The following is a 19,906-nucleotide window of genomic DNA, read 5'->3' on the forward strand; positions in this document are numbered from 1 at the left end:
GCTAAAACATTGGATATATTCGAGGTGGCTAGATATAGCACTTGGGGCGAATGGGGTAAAAGGTTATGGGGAGAAAGCAGGATTAGGCTATTGAGTTGGATGATCAGCCATAATCCTGATAAATGGCGGAGCAGGCTCGAAGGGCCAAAAGGCCTCCTCCGGCTCCTATCTTCGATATATCTATGTATCTATGTCTCCGCCATGAGCATCTGCGCATGCTCACTTTTGAAGTGTGACTCACCAGTACAGTACTTGTGTAACTGCTCTCACTGTAGTGTAAGTATCTGAGCTGGTACGTGGTAAGGCTAGTACACCATAAGAAAGAATTAGCTCCTTTAACAATCAGCAACCACCAGGTCCCTCGATTTCTGCCCCACATGTAAAGGACCTGTCGGATGAATAAAAACACAAATTAGTACTGGCAAACTAAGAATGTTGCAACTTATCATTATTGAAGTTGATTATACACTGTAAACAGTCCACTCTGGAATGCTTGGGACCAAGTCATTTCTGGATTTTGGAATCTTTTAGATTACAGAATGCCGAACCGTAAGTATGTGAACTCGGAAAACACTGTAGAATAAATATTTACCTGAAGCATAAAACAGTGATAAAATGTTGTAAAGCACTAATTAAAATTGTTTTACTTATCCAAATGCTGTATCTTCTATGTTCCTGCTCCCAAAGTACTGCATTAAAATGACACCATGAGTTGCTTGGATCCGCTCAAAGAATTTCTGGACAACTGGTGTTTCAGAACAATAGATTTCTGGATCAGTGAGGTCAGAGTATACTTTTCTCACTGTTGAAATCAAGTGATGTATGACACACGGCTCGCTAATATTTAATTGTGTCACCAGGCAGCTGGGAACTTCCCATCTCCCCATCGATAACAGTCAGGCAAACCAAAACTCCAATGACCTCAAGCACTTCCTCTTCCGCATTTGTGAGTTGTAAGCTCTATGGAGGCTCACCTCTATTTTTCTTTCCTCACCCTCATGGTCTGTGCTTTCCCCTCCTGCAAGGAGGCAGAAAAACACAGGGATGATCGATTGCAATGCATGTATTCAACTGATGGATGGGGTCCACCTTATTGTTTGTGGTACCGACACATAAATCTTCTGTGATTCACATACCAGGACATCAAGATAACTTCGAATACCAGCGTTACCCAGTCCTTCACCATTTCAAAACAAAATCTATTTTTCTGGAAAACTTCATTGTTCTTCACATTGTATTCCACCTGCTGTGTTCTTGCACATTTGTCACCTCATTGAACAAAGAACAAAGACAAAGAACAAAGAAAAGTACAGCACAGGAACAGACCCTTCAGCCCTCCAAGCCTGTGCTGACCATGCTGCCCATCTGAACTAAAATCTTCTACACTTCCTGGGTCCGTATCCCTCTATTCCCATCCTATTCATGTATTTGTCAAGATGCCCCTTAAATGTCACTATCGTCCCTGCTTCCACCACCTCCTCCGGCACCGAGTTCCAGGCACCCACTACCCTCTGTGTAAAAAACTGGCCTCGTACATCTACTCTAAACCTTGCCCCTCTCACCTTAGTAATTACCCCCTAGTAATTGACCCCTCTACCCTGGAGAAAAGTCCGTGACTATCCACTCTGTCTATGCCCCTTATAATTTTGTAGACCTCTATCAGGTCACGCCTCAACCTCCATCGTTCCAGTGAGAACAAACCGAGATTATTCAACCGCTCCTCAAAGCGAATGCAAAATTGGTCTGAATCCTTTGTAGCTTTTTATGTACCCTCACTTTCTAACCTAGTTTTGTATCATCAGCAAACTTACACACATTACGTTTGGACCCAAGCACTCATCCCTGCAGTCGTCCACTATTTACAGCCTGCCAAGCCAAAAATGACCCGTTTATTCTTACTCTGTTTTCTGTCCATTTATCAATCCTCAGTCCATGCTAATATATTACCCCTAATTGTATGAGCTCTAATTTTGTGCAATAAATTCTTGCACGATAGCTTATCAAATGACTTTTGAAAATCTGCAGGTCACCCTCCATATCTGTCTTACTAGTTACATCCTTAAAACAATCTCCAACAGATTTTTCAAACATGATTTCCTTTTCTCTGTTGATTCTGTCCAATCGTGCTATGATGTTCTAAGTGCCCTGATATCACTTCCTTAATAACAGATCCTAGAATTTTCCCTATGACTGTTATCAGGCTAACTAGCCGTTAGCTTCCTGTTATTTTTTGTGGTTGTTTCTTGAATTTGCTATCTACAATTCAGGGAGACAGGGTGCGATTCTCTGGCCTCATTGCACTCTCACTCGAACGAAACAGGGCCGGTGAATAATGGGAGAGGCCGAAACAAAGAACCGCGTCAGGCGCCAGACAGTTTGCCACGCAATCGGTCCGTTCCCGTCGGACCCCGCCTTAGCATGGCGAGAAGCCAATTATCACCACTTAAGCCCTATTTCCATACAATTAATGATAGCGACCCCATATCCAACGGCGTCCTGCGATTCATCGGCCTCCCCGGCAAGTGTTCACACTGGGGCCGATTAGCACTCTTTGTTAAACACGTGAACCTGGCAGAAGGGCTTCTGTGGGGAGCCAAGGAGGTGAGCAGCCATCTTTGCTCACGGGCAAAGATCCCGGGGATGCTGGGCTTGCCGTCGCAGTGCTCGTTGGGGGTGTGGAGGACCCTCTGCAGGGGTGGGCTGCCATGGGACGGTGGGGGGAAGGCGCTAGGGGGGTAAACCGGGAGACAACCGCGCACGGCACCACCATGCCAACCCTTGGATCGTATGTATCCGGGTGCCTCTGGCCATGTGGCTAAACGCTATTACTTACAGAGATATGGCAATCATGGTTAAGTGAGTACTTCCCACAACCGAAGTGGGTTCCCGTGAGTAGGCGGGCCATGTAGCCTGTGGGGGCCATTGCCTAGCATCCCAACCAGACCTGGATGCTGGAGCACTGCGCAAGGCCACACAACAAATGCAGCGGCCAAGATCCGAACACCCAGGGGATGGGGCACAGCTGCGCTGATATGTCCACGGCCGGAGGGTGGGTGCAATGGGGAGGAAACCAGCGCGAGGTCCAGGTGACGCTATGTGCGGGGGTCCGGGGTACATAGTCTGGGGTCCAGTGATGGGGGCCCGCTGCGGCCGGTTTTGCATGAGCTGGGCGTTCCGTGTATAGGGAGGGGGGAGATCAGTGGGGAATGAAGGGTCCCAGGGTGGGAGCTACCACTGTTTGTCAGTCTAACACTGTCTCCCAATGCTTATTGAATGCTGCAGCAGGGACTTTGGACCCAGCAGAACTTGCCCCAGTGGTGCTGCTGCTAGGCCAGGCGGCCAGATGCCTGAGACGCCGGCGGCAGCAGTGCCAGCAGGTGCTCAAGGCAGCAGCACACATGCCGGACCCCACCCCACACTCTGAGGACCCCCATCAGGCTAGGAAGGGACCCAGAGGAGGAGTCCTGCGACGGCCCAGGGTGTTCAGGCACCGCTGGTCATTCAAACAGATGACGGGCAGCGCCTGCCGCAGGATTCTCCACTTCAACCAAGAGACAGTGCGGCATCTGTGCCGTGTCCTCGCGGACATGGCACCACATGGAGGAGGACACCTGCTCCCGGTGGCCGTCAAGGTCACTGCAGCCCTGAACTTTTACATCTCAGGATCCTTCCAGGGCTCTAGCAGGGACCTGTGTGGTATCTCACAGGTCACAGCCCACAGGTGCTTCCAACATGCCACGAATAGCCTGTATGCCCGGGCGGAAAACTACATCAACTTTGACATGGACCAAACCCAACAGGATGCCCGTCAGCAGGATTCTCTGCCATCGCTGGGATGCCCAGGTCCAGGGGGTGTTGGATGGCATGCATATTGCTCTGCGCTCACCGGGCTACCTAGAAGTGCCCTATTTTAACAGAAAGGAGTTCCACTCCCTCAACATACAGCTTGTGTGCGACGATCACATGAAGATAATGCACATGTGTGCACGTTCCCCAGGGAATGTCCACGACAGCTAAATCCTGGTCAATCAGTCATCCTCGGCCTCTTTGAGGACCACCCCAAGCTGGCTCTTGGGGGATAAACTGTACCCACTGAGGACATGGCTAATCATTTCAGTACAGATGCCAGAGACCGAGGTGGCGACCCAATATAATGAGGCCCATGTGGCCACCCAGTCTGTGATTGAGCGGTGCATCGGACTCCTCAAGATGCGGTTCCACTGCCTCCACCACTCCGGTGGTGCCCGGCCGTACACTGCCCAGAGAGTCTCCCGCTTTGTGGTGGTCTGCTGTGCCCTCCACAACCTCGCACAGCAGCGGGGCAACGAGATGGAAGTTGGTGCTGAGGAACATGTGGCCACCGAGGAGGAAGTGCAGCAGGAGGAGGACAAGGATGATGAGGCGGCGCCAGACCAGCAGGGGCTGGAGGACGAGCCCAGGGAGGAACCGAAGGACCAGCTGGCAGCTGCAGGATAGGCGGCAGCGACGAGGGCCCAGCCAGGGAGGCCTCACATTTTCCCGGTTCAGTTAGGACGTGGTACGTCATCGCTACCTTACCCACCCCACACCCCATTTCCCACTCTCCAAGGGTCTAGTGTGCCGGGACCGTGTCAGCACCTTCAGCGGGTCACTGTCGAGGGCAGGGAACTGATGATAACCTGCAGAGAGCTTTGCGCCAGTGCTCCTCAATCTATGCCATAGTCTGACCTTTGCCTGACTGCTGAGTGCTCGCTCACACCCATCACCTGCACACGGTGTGCCCAGGGGGAGGAGGTGGGGTAGATGCCTCAAGAGATGGGCCAAGGGTTCGGAGGTCAGCCCGCATTGTGGAAGAAAGTGACAGAGGCGTCACGCTGGTTGTGTTCAAGGGTGTTTAATGTGTTATATAATTCCCCACCTTCCCGATGATGCTGCCACCCCCATCTCTCTTACCCCCTATCAACCCCCTCCGTCCTCCCCCAGTGTCCTCAGTGATCCTCAATATGCTTAGTCCTCCTCGCTCTACCGCTACGTCTAGGTGTCTCCCCAGGATGCACATCTGAGCTGGAGGCAGTCAGCTGCTTACCTCGCCCCGTGGCCTTCAATGCCCCTGCGGGTGTCTCCAGGAGCTCTGGGGCCAGAGGGCGTCCGCACACTTGTCAGCGGCACAACCGTGCCACCCTGTTTCATGTGCTGACTGCGAGATGTGGCCTCATCAGATGGGTGGAACTCGGGGGAGCTGGTGGCCACCTTCGCCACCCATGGGATGGGTCCAGGTTGGCACCAAGCACCCACTCCTCCCGGTCAGTGCCCATAGGGCCCTGGGGTTCACCTTGGGATGGAGGGCAGCTGGTTCGAGCCACGGCTGCCCCTGCGTCATTGGCTCTGCCAGTCCTGGCGGTTCCCCATGGACTGCACCATCGTGTCGACACCCTCGGCGATGTGTGACGTCTTGCACACCTTCACTCATGGTGCCGAGGGTGCACCAGGCCCTCCACTGCAGTCGCCACCCCAACAGTGTTGGCCTCAGTGCCACAAATTGACGGTGAATCTCCTGCGCCCGTAGCCTCCGGGACTCCTCCAATAGGCTATTGATCTGCTGGACTGTCGCTGACATCTCTCTCTGAATGTCCTGTCTACTCCCTATCGTCTCCATCAGCTTTGGGTTTACATCTACCATAGGCTGAGCATCTGGCTGGGACCCAGCTGGGTTCTGGGGAGCCCTCCGACTGCTGTCTCGCCTGGGGGTTCCTGCCTCCACCTGATGTATATCAGCAGCTGTGTGGTGCTCACCAGATGGTGCCTTAGAAGCCTGATCACTAACTTTTCCCATGAAGGTGCATGTATCTGCACTGGTGGACGGTAGGGATGACAACTGTGATTCTTCGATCGTGAGGTAGTCTCCTGAGAGGCTGGAGCGAGGGTCGCTCAGGATGGGCTGGCGCCATCAGACCTACGGGAGAATGGACTGGGAGGGATGGGTCAGTCAGTAAGGCAATAACAACTCATGTCCTCCAGGTGGAGCCCGGTGGTTCCTCACCTCTGCGGCGTCCACCAGCCTCCGCATGCTTGACCACTCTCTCCCCTGCCACCCTGTTGGAATCTGTAATTGATAGTGTGAGGATTCAAGTTCAGCACGCCTCCACCAGTCATGCTCTCTCCCAATAGTAGTGCGAGAGCATTTCCTGAGGAGACACATCCCAGGGTCGCTACAAACCCCAAATGACCCTGCCCAAAATTTCACCTTGAGCTGAACCCGGAAAAACCCACCACAGTCAACGGGCTAAATCTTTTGTGTCTGGGAACAGACACTCCGTCGTCCAGTGCGCCGATTCACTTACTCCATCACACCGCCAGCTATTTTCCCAGATTCTGGAACGATGAGCATGTTGGCGGTGTCATGATATTCAAACACACACATCATGATGGACACACCAACAGACAAATCAGAGCACACAACACCACAACCAATCACACACAAGGACAGCAACCACATAAAAGCACGAGCACGACACCTAGTGGACAGTAGGTCTGGGGACAAAGACACGGACAAGACCTGTTACAAGATCACAAACAGGGAATCCCCACGTGCAGAGTATCAAGACAAAACTGTACATAGAAAGTTTAAATAAAATAGCGTTGTACCATATACAACCGTGTTGGCTCATCTGTGTGTCAGAACGCCCAACACCACATGGTACAGGAGTGGATCGATACCTGCCAACTAACCTGCCATTCTGGACATGGACCGCACCGACAAACCGCAGCCGTTGCAAGTCGCGGGGAACCTAGGTACCAATTGGAAGCTCTTCAGGCAGCGATTTGACCTGTACATCCGAGCCAACGAAAAACACAGTGCCTCGGATGAAACGAAGATTGCAATGCTCCTCTTCTACGCAGGTCAGCACGCCCTCGACGTCTTCAACTCACTGGTGTTCGAAGAAGGCGAAAACCAATCCAAGAATGACACGGTCACCCTCAAACTGGACCAGCACTTTAAGGTTGAAGTGAATGAAAGTTTTGAAAGATACCTCTTTCAGCAACGCCTGCAAGGTAAGGAGGAGCTTTTTCAACCCTTTTTGACGCACCTCCGAATTCTAGCGCAGTCCTGCGGTTACGGCAGCACCACAGAGTCCATGATCAGGGACCAGATTGTTTTTGGCGTTGCCTCTAGTGGCCTACGCCAGCAGCTTCTTAAAATAAAAAGCCTCACCTTAGCGTCTGCTGTGGAAGCCTGTGTCCTCCACGAGAATGCAACCTGCCGTTTTGCCCGATTTCAGGCGTCCGAGTTGGCACGGAGGGGGTCCCCAGCCGTCGAATCAGCAAGCCAGGCCGCCCACGACGCCGAACGCATCCAGGCCGTCGATTACTTCCTGACCCACGGCCCGGACAACAGCGGCCGCTTCCCGCGCTTTTCGCGGTCTCCCGCGCTGGTGCGCGCCAAAAATAACGGCCACATCGAGGGACGCACTACGCAGGCGCGCCCACCGCAAGATCGCACTGCGCATGCGCAGTGGCGCAACGAACGCCGTGACGTCATGACGTGCGGCAATTGTGGAGCTGTACACTTAAAAGGGCAATGCCCTGCTAAAAAACCGACAGTGCCTCAGATGTGGCAAGATGGGCCACTATGCTGCCCACTGTCGTTCGGCTCAACCCATGGATCCTGCACATCCCCGACAATCTCGCAGACAAGTCAGGACCGTCCAGCCCACGCATCAAGACTTCCAGTTAAGTGATGCAGATGACCAGGATGCCTTCCGCGTTTCCGTCATCGATGTCAACAAGGTCAATGCCATCAATCCAGCCGATGAGTGGTGTGCCACCCTGACGGTCAACCGATCGCGCGTCACCTTCCGTCTGGACACCGGCGCATCCGCCAACCTGATTGCATATTCTGCATTCCAGGCCAAGAAGGTCAAACCACCCATCACGCCATCCCGGCTCAAGATGGTTGATTATAACGGGAACGTCATCCCGTCCATAGGATCTTGCCAGCTACAGATAACTCACAAGATGCACACGGCCACACTCCCCTTCGAAGTTGTCGGCTCATCAAAAGACTCGTTACTGGGGCACAGGCGTGTGAGGTCCTTCACCTGGTACAGCGCATTATGTCTCTCTCTCCAGATGAGATATCCGACTTCCCGGATGCTGAGTTCCACGCAAATCTCCATTCCCTCCTTGCTCACAACCGGGAGGTTTTTGAAGGCATGGGGACATTGCCATACACGTACAAGATTCGACTCAAACCGGACGCCATCCCTGTCGTTCACGCACCTCGCAGGGTTCCTGCGCCACTCAAAGACCGCCTCAAGTTGCAGCTGCAGGCTCTTCAGGACCAAGGGGTCCTATCCAGGGTCACGGAGCCCACGCCATGGGTCAGCTCCATGGTCTGTGTAAAGAAGCCCTCTGGCGAGCTCCGCATATGTATAGATCCTAAAGATCTGAATAACAACATCATGCTGGAACACTATCCCATCCCGAAACGAGAGGACCTCACCAGCGAGATGGCGCAAGCCAAAATATTTACCAAATTGGATGCGTCCAAAGGATTTTGGCAGATCCAATTGGACCCGGCCAGCCGAAGGCTATGCACGTTCAACACCCCTTTTGGCAGATTCTGCTACAACCGGATGCCATTCGGCATCATTTCAGCATCTGAAGTTTTCCACCGCATTATGGAGCAGATGATGGAAGGCATCGAAGGGGTACGTGTATATGTGGACGATATCATCACTTGGTCCACCACTCCGCAGGAACACATGCATCGTCTACGACGTGTCTTCACCCGCATACGACAAAATGGCCTGCGTCTCAACCGCGCCAAGTGTGCCTTCGGCCAGATGGAGCTGAAATTCCTCAGGGACCACATCTCACGATCAGGGGTCCGTCCCGATGCAGACAAAGTTAGCGCCATCACAGCCATGCCACGGCCGGCTGACAAGAAGGCTGTCCTAAAATTCCTGGGCATGGTTAACTTCCTTGGAAAGTTCATTCCCAACCTGGCTTCTCATACAACGAATATGCGCCATCTCGTAAAAAAATCAACAGAATTCCACTGGCAGCAATCTCATCAGCTGGAATGGGAGGAGCTCAAGCACAAACTGGTCACGGCACCAGTGCTGGCGTTCTTTGACACGACTCGCCCTACAAAGATCTCAACAGACGCCAGCCAATCTGGTATTGGAGCGGTACTCCTGCAAAAAGACAGCACGTCGTCATGGGCCCCGGTTGCATATGCCTCACGAGCCATGACCCCTACCGAACAGCGCTACGCGCAAATAGAAAAAGAATGCCTGGGCTTGTTAACTGGACTGGACAAGTTCCATGACTATGTGTATGGCCTGCCACGATTTACGGTTGAAACTGACCACCGCCCCCTGGTCAACATCATTAACAAAGACCTGAACGACATGACCCCTCGCCTTCAGCGCATCTTACTTAAACTCAGGAGGTATGATTTCGAACTGATCTACACTCCGGGGAAGGATCTCATCGTGGCGGACACGCTCTCCCGAGCAGTGAGCACACCACCAGATGCGGAGGGGTTCGTGCGTCAAATTGAGGCACACGTGACTCTGACAGCAGCAAATCTGCCAGCTGATGATCCAAGTCTGGCCCACATACGCGCAGAGACGCGACTGACCCCCTTCTGCAGCGAGTGATGCGCCACATGACGGAAGGGTGGCTCAAAGGGCAGTGCCCCCAGTTTTATAATGTGCAAGATGACCTTACCAACATAGACGGGGTCCTTATGAAATTAGACAGGATCGTTATTCCGCACAGCATGCGCCAGATGATTCTTAATCAACTACACGAAGGCCACTTGGGCGTCGAAAAATGCAGACGAAGGGCCCGAGAGGCGGTATATTGGCCGGGTATTAATGAAGACATAGCCAACATGGTGCTCAATTGCACAACCTGTCAGAGGTTTCAGCCGGCGCAACCTCCGGAGACGCTTCTACCACACGAGTTGGTGACATCCCCCTGGGCGAAGGTGGGTGTTGACCTATTTCACGCGCTCGGCGGAGATCACATCGTTATTATAGACTACTTCTCAAACTACCCGGAAGTCATGCCTCTCCATGATCTGACGTCATCCGCAGTCATTGGGGCCTGCAAGGAAACATTTGCTCGCCATGGCATTCCAAGGACTGTCATGTCAGACAATGGACCCTGCTTCGCCAGCCGTGAATGGTCGTCCTTTGCCGCAGCATATGGTTTCACTCATGTGACATCCAGCCCTCTACATCCACAGTCGAACGGGAAGGCTGAAAAGGGCGTCCACATTGCCAAGCGGCTCCTGTGCAAGGCGGCTGCTGTCGGATCGGACTTTAACCTCGCCTTGCTGGCCTATCGATCGGCCCCGCTATCCACGGGTCTCTCGCCAGCGCAGCTCCTAATGGGTCGCTCCCTCAGGACGACGGTACCGTCCATCCTGGCACCAACAACAGACCATGAGACGGTTCTTCGGAACATGCAAATGCAGCGTGATCGCCAGAAAAGTCAGTACGACACACGAGCGACGGACCTGCCCCCCCTGTCCTCCGGAGACTAAGTACGCGTCCATCAACCGTATGGTGGCTGGTCAGCACCGGCCGAAGTCCTCCGACATGTGGCTCCCCGCTCGTTCCTGGTTCGCACGCCGGATGGTTCAGTGCGTCACCGCAATCGGCGCGCCCTTCGCCGACTTCCACGCTCACAGCCACACAGTACGCACACGCCAGATCCTCAACAGGCTTCCGAGGATGACTTTGTGGAGCTGCCACAGATCACGCCCTCTCCATCGCCACCCATGGCCATGCTTGCACATCAGCCGGTGGTTCTTGACCCACCCTTGAGGCGGTCAACCCGAACTCGTCGCAAGCCCATTAGACTGGACTTATAACACCGTTCATATGTCTAACAAGTTACACAATTTTATATGATAACCTGTTGTTGTTTATCGTTCCAGATATCGTCTGACTGGACCACTGTTCAAGTTTTTTTTCTAGTTCGCATTCATGTTCTGTTATGGTACAACCTTGTTCATGTGACGCACCCGACATCGCCCCATGTAAATAGTTACGTCATATGCACATGCTGTACACAACACACACACACTCTTAGATGCACTCACGACGCGATCATATTTATTACCACGTAGGCACATATCTTTGTAAAAAGGGGGGATGTCATGATATTCAAACACACACATCATGATGGACACACCAACAGACAAATCAGAGCACACAACACCACAACCAATCACACACAAGGACACCACCACATAAAAGCACGAGCACGACACCTAGTGGACAGTAGGTCTGGGGACAAAGATACGGACAAGACCTGTTACAAGATCACAAACAGGGAATCCCCACGTGCAGAGTATCAAGACAAAACTGTACATAGAAAGTTTAAATAAAATAGCGTTGTACCATATACAACCGTGTTGGCTCATCTGTGTGTCAGAACGCCCAACACCACAGGCGGGAGTGCTATCCGTCTTGAAGTGGCGGATATCCAATTGACTTGGTTAATGGCCACCTAAGGTCGATTGGAACTGGCTAACTGGGATTTTCAAGTTGGTCTCCAGCTCCTCGCAGACAGTGGGGGGAGAGTAGGGGACTGGAGGTGACATCCCAGTGCTAGGCTGGGGTCGGCATGGGGGCAGCTCTCCAGACAGTTTTAGATCCTCCCGACCCGCCTGACTTCAGGTACTCAGCTGTCGCTGTAGCGATTCCTGCACACATGCCCATGCACCCGCCCCCCCTCCCTACTCCCACCCCTCCACACGCCCCCACCCCAGCACCACAACAGTGGCACAAAGGTCAGGTCTTCTTCTGAATTGAATTTTAAAAACAGCTGTAAAGAGAGGGCGCCTTCATCTTGGGTTGCCCTCCTTCACGTTTACCTACCCTGGCTAGAGGACCTCCTAGTGACCCTGCAGCTTCGAGATCCCACTTGCCTTCTATAACTGGGCAGATAACCCACCGTCTGGCCACTAATTGACCAATTTTGGAAGGATCACAGACGAGTGCCTCTTTAGTGTGGGTTTCTGACCCCCATTTGGCCCTGACGGTGAGGTTCTAACGCCCACAGGCAAATGATTACCCAACGAGCCTGTTGGCTACTTGTTCCAGAGGAAATATTAGACCTATAACTCAAAGTCACTGTGATAGTCACCACTAACTGTATTAGATGTTTATTAGATGTAGTACGGTAAGACTCCTGTATTAGAGGTACATGGGTAAATCCCTGCCTGCTGGCTCCGCCCAGTAGGCGGGGTATAAATGTGTGTGCTCGCCGGTGCTGCTCCCATTCTGGTTCCAGCTACATGTAGGAGGCCACACATCTTTGCTCAATCAAGCCTCGATTATTCACTACTCTCGTCTTTGTAGTAATTGATAGTGCATCAGTCACGTCATTTCATTAAGCAGCACACCCACCAACCTTTCAAACTGTGGGCGCGATTCTCCACTCCCGCGCCGGTTGGGAGAATCGCCTGGGCCGGCAAAATTTCCGGCGACGCCGGTCCGACGCCGTCCCGCGATTCTCCCAAGCGGCGGGAACGGCCCCGTCGAGTTTCGCGGGCCGCAGGCCGGAGAATCGCCCGAGGCACCCAAAATGGTGATTCTCCGGCACCCCTGCTATTCTCAGGCCCGGATGGGCCGAAGTCCCGACGGCGTGACCCCAGTTCACGCCGTCGCCGTTCACACCTGCTTTTTAAAGTTGTCAGCCAGTCGTGCTGGCTGACGCTGAGCAGGGAGGAGGTGAGCGGCCTGTTGCGCAGCTCCTGGAGACCGGGTCGGCTTCCCCGAGAAGGCTGCGGCCAAAGGGGGGGGGGGTGCAGGAGAGTGTGCAGGTGGGAGGGGGGGGTGCGGGGGAGTGTGCAGGTGGGGGGGGGCGCGGGAGAGTGTGCAGGTGGAGGGGGGGGTGGGAGAGTGTGCAGGTGGGGAGGGTGCGAGAGAGTGTGCAGGTGGGGATTGCGGGAGAGTGTGCAGGTGGTGGGGGTGCGGGAGAGTGTGCAGGTTGGGGGGGGTGGAAGAGTGTGCAGGTGGGGGGGGTGCGGGAGAGTGTGCAGGTGGGAGGGGGGGGTGGGAGAGTGTGCAGGTGGGGGGGGTGCGGGAGAGTGTGCAGGTGGGGGGGTGCGGGAGAGTGTGCAGGTGGGAGGGGGAGTGGGAGAGTGTGCAGGTGGGGGGGGGGTGCAGGAGCGTGTGCAGGTGGGGGGTGCGGAAGAGTGTGCAGGTGGGGGGGGTGCGGGAGAGTGTGCAGGTGGGGGGGGAGAGTGTGCAGGTGGGAGGGGGTTGCGGGAGAGTGTGCAGGTGGGGGGGGTGGGAGAGCGTGCAGGTGGGAGGGGGAGAGAGTGTGCAGGTGGGAGGGGGGTGAGGGAGAGTGTGTAGGTGGGAGGGGGAAGAGGGAGAGTGTGCAGGTGGGAGGGGGGTGAGGGGGAGTGTGCAGGTGGGAGGGGGGATGAGGGAGAGTGTGCAGGTGGGAGGGGGGTGAGGGGGAGTGTGCAGGTGGGAGGGGGGATGAGGGAGAGTGTGCAGGTGGGAGGGGGTGAGGGAGAGTGTGCAGGTGGGAGGGGGAGAGAGTGTGCAGGTGGGAGGGGGGTGAGGGAGAGTGTGCAGGTGGGAGGGGGGTGAGGGAGAGTGTGCAGGTGGGAGGGGGAGAGAGTGTGCAGCTGGGAGGGGGGTGAGGGAGAGTGTGCAGGTGGGAGGGGGGGGCGGGGGTGCGGGAGAGTGTGCAGGTGGGGGGGGGGCGCGGGAGAGTGTGCAGGTGGAGGGGGGGGTGGGAGAGTGTGCAGGTGGGGGGGGGTGCGAGAGAGTGTGCAGGTGGGGATTGCGGGGGAGTGTGCAGGTGGGGGGGGGTGCGGGAGAGTGTGCAGGTTGGGGGGGGGTGGAAGGGTGTGCAGGTGGGGGGGGGTGCGGGAGAGTGTGCAGGTGGAGGGGGGGTGGGAGAGTGTGCAGGTGGGGGGGGGTGCGGGAGAGTGTGCAGGTGAGGGGGGTGCGGGAGAGTGTGCAGGTGGGAGGGGGAGTGGGAGAGTGTGCAGGTGGGGGGGGTGCAGGAGCGTGTGCAGGTGGGGGGTGCGGAAGAGTGTGCAGGTGGGGGGGGTGCGGGAGAGTGTGCAGGTGGGGGGGGGGGAGAGTGTGCAGGTGGTGGGGGGGAGAGTGTGCAGGTGGGAGGGGGTTGCGGGAGAGTGTGCAGGTGGTGGGGTGGAGAGTGTGCAGGTGGGAGGGGGTTGCGGGAGAGTGTGCAAGTGGGGGGGTGGGAGAGCGTGCAGGTGGGAGGGGGAGAGAATGTGCAGGTGGGAGGGGGGTGAGGGAGAGTGTGTAGGTGGGAGGGGGAAGAGGGAGAGTGTGCAGGTGGGAGGGGGGTGAGGGGGAGTGTGCAGGTGGGAGGGGGGATGAGGGAGAGTGTGCAGGTGGGAGGGGGGTGAGGGGGAGTGTGCAGGTGGGAGGGGGGATGAGGGAGAGTGTGCAGGTGGGAGGGGGTGAGGGAGAGTGTGCAGGTGGGAGGGGGAGAGAGTGTGCAGGTGGGAGGGGGGTGAGGGAGAGTGTGCAGGTGGGAGGGGGAGAGAGTGTGCAGCAGGGAGGGGGGTGAGGGAGAGTGTGCAGGTGGGAGGGGGGTGAGGGAGAGTGTGCAGGTGGGAGGGGGGATGAGGGAGAGTGTGCAGGTGGGAGGGGGATGAGGGAGAGTGTGCAGGTGGGAGGGGGATGAGGGAGAGTGTGCAGGTGGGAGGGGGGATGAGGGAGAGTGTGCAGGTGGGAGGGGGGGATGAGGGAGAGTGTGCAGGTGGGAGGGGGGTGAGGGAGAGTGTGCAGGTGGGAGGGGGGATGAGGGAGAGTGTGCAGGTGGGAGGGGGGATGAGGGAGAGTGTGCAGGTGGGAGGGGGGTGCGGGAGAGTGTGCAGGTGGGAGGGGGGATGAGGGAGAGTGTGCAGGTGGGAGGGGGGGATGAGGGAGAGTGTGCAGGTGGGAGGGGGGGTGAGGGAGAGTGTGGATGGTATCGTCCATCCACAGATGCCACATGTCAGCCGCCCTGATATGGCAGGACGGTGACGAGGACACGGCCGCAGGTGCGTGTGGCTGATGGGCACAGGCGAGTGGCACACTGGTGAGCAGTACGGTGTGAAGTGACCGTTGGGCGCAGACAGTGACCAGGTGTTAGGCTGGCTGCGTGTCTGCAGCGCGACCAGGCCACCGGGGCACACAGGGATCCCATGCAACCCGGCTGACGAGGTGTGGAAGAACCTCCGTGTAACATGTTGTTTCTCTGCCCCCACCACCCTCCTGCAGGTCACCATGTATGCCAACCAGACAGCGATGTTTACTGCCGTGGTTGGAGCCGCAGCTCTGGAGTTTGCCATCCGGCAGCGTAGAGTCGGACTGCCCACAGTGGCTGCAGATGCAGCGGTCGCCGGTGCGGCAAAGGGGATGGCCGCGGAGTGGCCCGTCGGCGCCTCGCAAGCCGCAGGCGCTCAGGACCCAAACGTACACGGGGATGCCGAGGGGAACATTGACCGCCAGACGGCGAGGAATGCAGAGGAAGTGCTTGGGGGGAGCAGGAGGAGGAAGAGGAGGAGGAGCAGGTGGAGCAGGAGGATCCACTGATGGTGGTGCCAGGGCGCCACAGGCGTCCAGCAAGGCCGGGGGTGGACCGTGACAGAATGTCGTTCGAGGCCCTACCGGACATTACATGCAGGAGGAGACTACGGTTCAGCAGGGAGATGGTCGCACATATATGCCAGCTCGTGGCGCACCTCGCACCACGTGGAATGGGAGGAGGACACGCGATACCAGTCTCCGTCAAGGTGACGGTGGCCCTAAACTTCTATGCGACCGGTTCCTTCCAGGCGCCGAGCGGGGACCTCTCTGGGATATCACAGGCATCGGTCCACAGGTGCATCAGGGCCGTCACCGACTCCCTGTACGCCATCGCGGACAGGTACATAAAATTCCCCGAGGACCGAGCACAGCAGGAAGCACGGGCACGTGGATTCACCAAGGTTGTCGAGAAACCGACGGTCCAGGGTGTCATCGATGGTGTGCACGTCCCCATGCGCCCGCCTGCAGACAGCAGGGACGTGTTCATGAACAGAAAGGGCGCATACTCCATGAACATTCAGGTGGTGTGCGACCCCCACATGAAGATCATGCACGTGTGTGCAAGGTATCCCGGGGGTGTGCATGACGCCTACATTCTGGGACAGCCGTTCATCCCCGCAATGTTCGATGGATGCCCCCCCCGGGTGAGGGGCTGGTTGCTGGGCGACAAGGGCTATCCATTGAGGTCATGGCTGCTGACGCCAATACGGAGGCCTCACACCAACGCGGAGAGCCTATACAACGAGGCCCATGCAGCAACCAGGGCTGTGGTGGAGCGGTGCTTCGGGCTGCTGAAGATGCGCTTCAGATGCCTGGACCGATCAGGAGGGGCCCTGCAGTACCAACTCGACAGGGTCGGTCGCATGGTTGTGGTCTGCTGTGCGCTGCACAACATTGCCATGCAGAGGGGAGATGACCTGGTGGAGGAGCCGGAGGGAGGACCCGACGGCACCAGAGCCAACGCAGACGAGGGGGATGGGGAATAGGAGGATGCGGAGGATGAGGATGATGGCGCATCAGGTTGGGGAGAGGGGTGCAGGACGCAGACACTGCCCGGCAGCTCGTTACGCCCAGGAGGCTGTGCGGCGGTGGGATTCGCTGAACACTGCCACTTGCACCGTCACTCCTGTACACGGGCACCACACAGCACCCACCACCTCTCTCATCCCCCCCCTCCCCCCCCCCCCCCCCCCCCCCCACCGCCCCCGCACCCCCGCACCGCGTTCACGGCAACAATTCCACATCACCTTACCACTGCGGCACTACGGGATTGCACAACATTGATGATTGGGTAAGCGGGTGTGATCATTGCCATGTTGAATGATGACAGCCCGCTCTGCGATGAGCTGTATGCTCAGATTCGCCAGCCGAGGTCTGACTCATGGCTATAGCTGAACCATGCACTCCGGGGGTCACAGCCTTCGTGACGGATATTTCACCACATGCCCGTGTGGGGTAGCTGGCGTCGGTGTACCGAGGGCAAAGGTGTCCGATTATGGGGGGCGGGGGGGGGGGGGGGGGGAAGGGTCACCACATCCGGAACAGACCTTGAACGGCTCGTATACCACTACGCCAATCGGGCACCCTCCCGAGCCCCCTGGCACCAGACATAGCACACAGTCTTACAAGACAGATTTAACAGTGCGTTTATTCGTGTGGTAAACATAGGTGCCCTACCCACTACAACTAGACTATGTCCTGCACCCGTGCCAACTTCTTACGTGCCTAACGACTTTGCCTTACGGGCCCTACCACTACGTCTAGGTGTGTTCCCAGATGGTACAGCAGGAGTGGAGGTGGACTGCTGTGAATCACGCCCTTCGTCATGGCTCCCCGTCGGCACACGTTTCCTGGGGCGGCCCGGCTTCGATGGGCCAGGCTGCTCTGCGGGCATGCTGGATGGCGTGGTGCCACCCTGACCTGCCCGCTCCCCACCAGATGCGCCAGGGACGGAACGGGGGGAGGCCGAGTGTACCGGGATGTCCCTTGGTGGAGCTACCGGGACGGGCCCCAGAACCTCCTCCTCCCTCGGGGAGCCCGGTGGCCCCCGGGTCTCACTGTGAGACGGCGATGCGCTCGGAGACATGCCCCGTTGCACCGCCGACACCTGGCGCTGCCAGTCCTGGAGGCCTGCAGCGGTATCGACCACGGTCCGAATGTTCGCTGAGACGGGGCCCAGGAAGTGCTACATTCCTGCCAAGGTCTGTGCGATCTCGACCTGTGAGTGCGCGACACCATCCATCATGTGCGCCAGGTGGTCTATGCTCTCCGCGACTGTCTGCTGGGACTGTGCATTCGCCTGCTGGGACCGGGCCATGGCATGGTGAGACTCAGCCAGGGCCCGGAGAGCGGCGGCAATGTCGTGTTGGCTCTGGTGCATGGCTACCTGTGAGAGGGCAGCCCACTCCTGGGCCATGGATGACGCGTGCACGTGAAGCCCAATGCCTTGCAGAACCTGACCCACGGCCGAAACCCTTTCACCCATTGCCTCCACCGCGGACGCCACCCGTGCGGTGTCGGCCTGGGTGGCTGCGATGAGCGGCACCACTCCCTGCTCCTGGACGTGGGTAGACTCCTCCAGCTGCGTGTGCAGGTCCTGGAAGATGGCCCTCATCCCGTTACTCAGTCCCTGGGTGTCCATACGCATCGGTTGTCCGGGTGGGTCGATTACATCCAAGAACCCGGGGACCGTCTGGGTGGCAGCTGGTTGCTGGGCCTGGGCTGCCCTCCGACCGTCCAGCCCCTCGGCTGCTCCAAACTCCACCTGCTGTACTGGCACGGCTGTGGAGTGCGCACCATACAGTGATCCGGGAGCCTCATCACTTATATGCCCAACCGAGGTGAGTGTCTCTGCGATGGTGAACGGTGTGGGAGACAGCAGTGCCGCAAGCTCAAAGTCATCATCCGTCAAGAAGTCTGGTGTGTACTGGTCCCCCTCATGGCCCGGCGCAAGCTCCATGCGGGCCATGCCGTCTTGAGTTTGATCCAGCGGGTGTGTGGCCGTGATGTGGGCTTTGGCATTACTGTCCACCCTGTGCCCCTGACTAATGTCTGTCCCGGTGGTCTGAGCGTCCCGGTCCTATGTCCCAGACTGTGAGGTCTGCCCTCCTGTCCGACCAACTACCAACCTCTGGCGTGCGTCCCTGGGTGCCGTTGCGGTGGGCGGCGTTGCGCTGCTTCCTGGGCGAGACGTCCCTGAAGGTTCGGCGGATGGCCCTGGGGAACATAAAAGATTTGGGGTTCCTTTGGACACGGTGGCCCGGGTGTATGGTGGTGGTGGGTGCACAATGTGAGGGGGGATGGGATCTGGGGTGCAGTGGCCAGAGTGTGAGGGGGGATGGGGTCGGGGGTGCAGTGGCCAGAGTGTGAGGGGGGATGGGATCTGGGGTGCAGTGGCCAGAGTGTGAGGGGGGATGGATCGGGGGTGCAGTGGCCAGAGTGTGAGGGGGATGGGATCGGGGGTGCAGTGGCCAGAGTGTGAGGGGGGATGGGATCTGGGGTGCAGTGGCCAGAGTGTGAGGGGGATGGGATCGGGGGTGCAGTGGCCAGAGTGTGAGGGGGGATGGGATCGGGGGTGCAGTGGCCAGAGTGTGAGGGGGGATGGGATCGGGGGTGCAGTGGCCAGAGTGTGAGGGGGGATGGGGTCCGGGGTGCAGTGGCCAGAGTGTGAGGGGGGATGGGATCGGGGGTGCAGTGGCCAGAGTGTGAGGGGGGCGATGACGGGTTGGGGGTGGAGAGGACATGCAGGGCTCTCTCACTTGCCCCTGCACCTCCGACCTGGCATGGCGCGACCTCCCGGATGGCGGGTCCCCCAGCGAGGTCCAGGGCCCTCTGCTCGTGAACAGTTAGAGGGTGCAGGACAGGAGAACCCCCTCCGGTTCTCACACTCCCGCTGGTTGTGTGCTGTCTTGTACTGGGAGGGGCGGTTGGATGAAGCATCACCATTAGGCGGGTATCATCAGGGCATGCAGATATTGACAACATTGTTGCTGGTTCAGGAGACAGCACGCCATGGGTTCGCTCCAGGGGGGTCCCGGGACTCATGTGGGTCGAGTAGATAGTTGGGCACCGTGAACCCCCTAAACCCCGTCCGGGGGGTCTGCCCCACAGCACTGACTGCGGTGCCCACCTCCCGCCAGCCGCGCCTCACCACGCTGGATGGCTGGCGATGCCCACGTCTTGGGCATTGGGTGTCCCTTCTCCGCTCCACCTCATCCACCAGGGTGTCCAGGTCCATATCCCGGAACCTCGGTGCGGCTCTTCGGGGCTCAGCCATCTCCTCTCTTCTCCTCCGGGTCCTCTGTGCGCGGATCGCGCAATTTATGACGCAGCAG

This window comes from Scyliorhinus torazame, chromosome 5, assembly GCF_047496885.1.
Source record: "Scyliorhinus torazame isolate Kashiwa2021f chromosome 5, sScyTor2.1, whole genome shotgun sequence".
In the NCBI taxonomy this organism is placed as follows: domain Eukaryota; kingdom Metazoa; phylum Chordata; class Chondrichthyes; order Carcharhiniformes; family Scyliorhinidae; genus Scyliorhinus; species Scyliorhinus torazame.